We start from the raw sequence: 6350 nt of genomic DNA on the forward strand, positions 1-6350 counted from the left end.
ATGAAAAAAATGAATAGAAAACGCATTTTTTTTGTTTGTATTATCTTTTACAGGATCTAATGTGTTATTTTCTCCTACATTAATTTCACAATTCCACAAACTTCAAAGTGTTTCCTTTCAAATGGTATCAAGAATATGCATATCCTTGCATCAGGTCCTGAGCTACAGCCAGTTAGATTTGGGTATGTCATTTTAGGCGAAAATTGAAAAAAAGGGTCCAATCCTTAAGAGGTTAAAGGAAGATCAGTAATACAAGAATAGATCCCTATTTTCACATTTTGGCAATCAAACTTTTGGCAGTGGGTATATCTTCGATTGTCTCCTGTTTCCACATAAAAGCCATGTGTTATTCTGCAAAATAAATTAAACTTTGTTGACAGATGTTAAATGTTTTTGTTTATTGTATTTGTTTCTAAATCTATCTCAAATAAAAATTTCTCTGTTGGTGGAAATGTTCCTCAAATCATCTAAAGTGAGACATCACATGCAGGTTGAAAGCCAAGGAATTCATTATTACTCTATAGCCTGAATTTTCTGAGAAAACTTTGAAATGGTAATGACTGTTTTCTTTCACTGTAGCTTTGAACGTGGCTTCTGCGTATCCGTGTTGGATCATGAGAAGATCATTCCTCGATATGCCCACTAGGCAGCATAATACATATTTTGTCTCTGAGGGGTTGTACCAGATCTGTACCAGAGGAAACAGTGCTATAAAAGCTGTTGGGATCACTTATTTATTTTGACAAGATAGTTTTAAATTATCCAATGGCAGACTAGGTGTGTGTGTGTGCGTGTGTGTGTGCGTGTGTGTGTGTGCGTGCGTGCGCGTGTGTGTGTGCATGTGCATGCGCGTGTGTGAGTGTTTGTGTGTGTGTGTGTGCATGTTGTCTTGACGCTTGACTTTTTTCATTTGGTGAGCTTTGGCTCAGAGAAACTGTTTATGTTGCTCACCCCTGTTAGAGTTATGACAGTAACATGGTCACATCTTCACACCAAATGACTGCAATGTGGTCAAATGTTGATGCGATAGGACACCACAATACACCCACTATCTCTTTGTGTTTTATCTCTGTGAATACACAAGGCTGCACGTCTGCCTGGTGTTTGAGGGAAACTGTTGGTCTGATGAAGACAGATGCTTATTGTGGCTGTGATGTATGTCTTGTGTAGTGAATTCTGGCAATTATTGAGCTGGCACATTGTGCAGCATGACGTTATGTGTAGTGGAAGCACTGTATTGATGCTGCTGCATGTTCTGTTTACATAGCAGTGGAGGCTGCTGAGGGGAGGATGGCTCATAATAATGTCTGGAATGGTGCAAATGGAATGGCATCAAACATATGGAAACCATGTGTTTGATGTATTTGATACCATTCCACTGATTCCGCTCCAGCCAATACCATGAGCCTATCCTCCCCAATTAAGGTGCCACCAACCCCCTGTGTTACATAGACATGCCACCCTGGTAAGAGTAGTCAGTGCACTCAGGAATAAATGGCTCTACAAAGCAAAGATGTTTTTGTCATTAGACATACAATACATCTTTGAGGATGGATGGAGTTTGTTTCCTGGAGGGAAAATCCCTCTTCATGCTCCAGGAGAGATACGTTATATCTGGGTCCTTGGGTTTTAGTTTCAGCTACATTCATTTATAGTGTATAAATAAGTTCTAACACAGCCTAATATCAGTAAATAGGAAATATACGTACAAGATGGATTTACAAACCATGTAGGTGGCTATGGAGGTTGTTTCCAGTTCTCTTTTTCACACTTATCATCCAAATTAGTTGTCTATAACAGTATGGGCAGCAGGTAGCCTAGCGGTTAGAGCATTGGGCCAAACGGTTGCTAGTTCGAATCCCAGAGCCAACAAAGTGAAAAATCTAATTCCTCCATAGCCGTTGATAATGGCAGACCCTGGCCGTGACCCCACTCCCTGACGGTGTCTCAGGAAGAGTTGGGATATGCCAAAAACACATTCCCAATTCACATGTGTATTAATACACACTTCTACATGTGTGAAACAGGACAAATATAAGCACCCAGCTTATTATTATAGTAACTTCTTATCGCTGTATTTTGTGAACTACAGTGCAAAGCAATCGAACCATGTAAAGTGATGCCTCCCCCTGCAAAGTATGTATGAATGATGAAATATGGACCCAGCATGGTTTCCTTATAGCGCAATGTTGTTAACATAATTGTTGCCCCAATTATTACATGATTATGTCGATGCAGCAGTTTAGTCATAGTGGTTAATTAATTCAGAGCCCTGGAGTGCTTGGTGCGGTGCAGCTTAGCTCTGTTCTTGGATGCATCCCAAATGGCACCCTATTCCTTATGGACCCTGGTCAAAAGCAGTGCACTATATAGAAAGTAGGGTGCCATTTGCGACACAGTCTGTTCTGCAAAGCAATCTACCCCTCAGACCCCCATGGAGATGATCAATACATATTTGGAGGCTCACGCCTCAATGCTCCTTCCAGGTTCTCTATGCAGATAAAACTTTGGGATTGGGTTTTTAACAGGCAGAAACTCTGGATTTCATTCAGTGTTTTTTGAAGTTCACATCCGATAATGCCAAACTTCTTTGGATAACCTTTCATTTTAAGTTGACATTTAATTAAATGTATTTACAAGAGTCTGGAATAACTCGGAAGTATGTGAGCAATGAACAGATGGCATATTATTCTGTTGCCTTCCAGAGTGCATTTAGTTACATTTAAAAATAAGTTAAATGGGTGGGATTTCTTTATATTTAACACTTCCCTTATGTCACCGCCAACCGAGGGTAGAGGACCTACAAGCGAAAAGAAGTGCAGAGGTCCTAAAAGAGGAAAATCATGCCCACAAAATCCCCGGGCTCGAGCACTCAAAGATGCTTGGCTACCAACAATGCAAAACGAGTGCCACGGACACAGAAAAAGGCCACTGTACCCAGCCATCAAGTACCAAGCAGGGTACCAACAAAGAGACTCACCTCTCCGCTACCAAGGTCTACTAGACATGCTGCAAGGCCAGCTGGCTGCACTCAGAACCACATAGAGCAACTGCCACCTGAGATCCTAATGAAGATCCTGTGGAACCTGGATGCCTCTTCTCTCTACTGCATTAGCTACGTCAACAAGCTTTTCTATAAGCTGGCCAAAAACAATGGAATGTGGCGTAAAAAGTACTCTGCAAAATATGGGGAGAGTAAGAAGTTGAAGGCCATGCACATGGACGAGGTGGTGGAGAAGCTGAGTGTGATGAAGGTTCAGGAGAGACCAGAGGGCTACTGGAGAAGGCTGTACTTCAGGACCATAGCTGGAAACAACCACACCAAGTGGTTGAAGGAGCTGAGAACCATCAACCCCTACACAGGCCTTCCCAGCCACACAGAGAGAGTCCTCAGAGAGCAGCGTGTGGCCTGGGAGATCACAGTGTGTGACAAGTCGGGCTGTGAGGGGACTTTTGAGCAGAGCCACACCTACTACAGTGACTCGTCAGTGACGGTGTGCTGGAGCAACGGTTCATGGCCCGCCTTCCACCAACTCTCTACCGTACAGCTTCACGGTGTCAAGAGAGTTCCCCTCAAATGTCCCAGCGCCATCAAGCCAGGCTGGTGGTCTCTGATGGCTCAGTTGGATATTGACACCATCTCTAAGAGCAGCCAGGTGATAGGTGGAGACAACAGCATCTCTAAAAGCAGCCAGGTGATTGGTGGAGACAGACTGGTCATGTTGCTGCTGCTGTCGCCTGGCATCGTCATCGGCATCTGGAGGGGCCAGTCGTCCATAGCCTTTGTGATGGCCACCTTCCACTACCACAGGCTGGTGGAGAGGAGTCTCCTGGGCTCGTCTGTTTGCCCCTACACCATTCCAGAGAACATGCCTCCTTTCGACGACGTGGACCCGAACTACGGTCTACATGGTTACACGCTACACATTACCCTCCACAACACCGTGACGGAGATCATGTTTGGCCACTTCCCTGAACTCTTCTGTCGGAAAGGTCAGATCCATGAAGGCTTCATCCAGCTGAATGCCATCATCAGGAGTAAGCAGTCCCAGCACACCCCTCTCTCTGCTAGGGTCAGCCTGCCCTGGAGGTCTGATGCTCTGGAGGGGACTGTGAAGAATTGCTGCATGATGAGCCTGACCCTGCTGGATGAATCCCAGATGCCCTTCTGGTGTGTCAGCATGCCCGTCTCCATGGTGCTGGCCAATGAGGAGCCTTTCTCCTATGACTACCAGGGCCAGCACTTCCTGATCAAGTACCAGGATGCAGAGGGCAAGGTACAGATGGATGTGGTGCGGCTGGAGGAACAGAGACAGTTCTTACTTATTAATCTGATGATCTACATCAGCACAGTCAAAGTCAACCAGCACTTTGGGAGAGCCTACTAAGGCTGATGACTGTTGAGTGGATGCTGTAAGTTTGTACTATATGATCTCTGTATTGTTTTTTAAAAGTAAATTTTCCTATGCTCCAAAATATCTTAAAAATACTTAATCTGTTATGTGTATGTTTCTAGCCCTTTATGGGGGGCACAATGGGCCAATTTTCAAATGCAGATATTTGTCATGGTGACAGCAGAACATATCATAGCCCTGTTGGAATGCTTGATGAATATTTAATGCTAAATTATATTATATTTCAATACAAGTGCCAGACTCCTAAGTTACCATGGTTCAGACATGGTGGGCTCTATTTTAACAAACCTAATCAAATAAAATAAAATCAAATTTTATTGGTCACATGCGCCGAATACAACAGGTGCAGACATTACAGTGAAATGCTTACTTACAGCCCTTAACCAACAGTGCATTTATTTTTAACAACAAAAGTAAAAATAAAACAACAACAAAAAAAGTGTTGAGAAAAAAAAGAGCAGAAGTAAAATAAAGTGACAGTAGGGAGGCTATATATACAGGGGGGTACCGTTGCAGAGTCAATGTGCGGGGGCACCGGCTAGTTGAGGTAGTTGAGGTAATATGTACATGTGGGTAGAGTTAAAGTGACTATGCATAAATAATTAACAGAGTAGCAGCAGCGTAAAAAGGATGGGGTGGGGGGGCAGTGCAAATAGTCCGGGTAGCCATGATTAGCTGTTCAGGAGTCTTATGGCTTGGGGGTTGAAGCTGTTGAGAAGTCTTTTGGACCTAGACATGGCACTCCGGTACCGCTTGCCATGCGGTAGCAGAGAGAACAGTCTATGACTAGGGTGGCTGGAGTCTTTGACAATTTTGAGGGCCTTCCTCTGACACCGCCTGGTATAGAGGTCCTGGATGGCAGGAAGCTTGGCCCCAGTGATGTACTGGGCCATACGCACTACCCTCTGTAGTGCCTTGCGGTCGGAGGCCAAGCAGTTGCCATACCAGGCGGTGATACAACCAGTCAGGATGCTCTCGATGGTGCAGCTGTATAATTTTTTTAGGATCTGAGGACCCATGCCAAATCTTTTCAGTCTCCTGAGGGGGAATAGGCTTTGTCGTGCCCTCTTCACGACTGTCTTGGTGTGTTTGGACCATGATAGTTCGTTGGTGATGTGGACACCAAGGAACTTGAAGCTCTCAACCTGTTCCACTACAGCCCTGTCGATGAGAATGGGGGCGTGCTCAGTCCTCTTTTTTATCTCCTTTGTCTTGGTCACGTTGAGGGAGAGGTTGTTGTCCTGGCACCACACGGCCAGGTCTCTGACCTCCTCCCTATAGGCTGTCTCATCGTTGTCGGTGATCAGGCCTACCACTTTTGTGTCGTCGGCAAACTTAATGATGGTGTTGGAGTCGTGCCTGGCCATGCAGTCATGGGTGAACAGAGAGTACAGGAGGGGACTGAGCATGCACCCCTGAGGAGCCCCTGTGTTGAGGATCAGTGTGGCAGATGTGTTGTTACCTACCCTTACCACCTGGGGGCGGCACGTCAGGAAGTCCAGGATCCAGTTGCAGAGGGAGGTGTTTAGTCCCAGGATCCTTAGCTTAGTGATGAGCTTAGAGGGCACTATGGTGTTGAATGCTGAGCTGTAGTCAATGAATAGCATTCTCACGTAGGTGTTCCTCTTGTCCAGGTGGGAAAGGGCAGTGTGGAGTGCAATAGAGATTGCATCATCTGTGGATCTGTTGGGGCGGTATGCAAATTGGAGTGGGTCTAGGGTTTCTGGGATAATGCTGTTGATGTGAGCCATGACCAGCCTTTCAAAGCACTTCATGGCTACAGACGTCAGTGCTACGGGTCGGTAGTCATTTAGGCAGGTTATCTTAGAGTCCTTGGGCACGGAGACTATGGTGGTCTGCTTGAAACATGTTGGTATTACAGACTCAGTCAGGGACATGTTGAAAATGTCAGTGAAGACACTTGCCAGTTGGTCA

The 6350-nt window shown here is 45.2% G+C and overlaps 1 pseudogene across 1 annotated transcript; it reads left to right on the plus strand.

The window, feature by feature from the left end:
• The first annotated feature begins 2772 nt into the window (after window positions 1-2772).
• On the plus strand, window positions 2773-4388 carry LOC311102980 (F-box only protein 15-like; annotated as a pseudogene). The gene has a single exon. The product of its transcript is annotated as an F-box only protein 15-like (transcript).
• The last annotated feature ends 1962 nt before the right edge of the window (window positions 4389-6350 follow it).

The sequence above is a fragment of the Coregonus lavaretus genome (assembly GCF_964263955.1).
Source record: "Coregonus lavaretus genome assembly, chromosome: 27".
NCBI lineage: Eukaryota > Metazoa > Chordata > Actinopteri > Salmoniformes > Salmonidae > Coregonus > Coregonus lavaretus.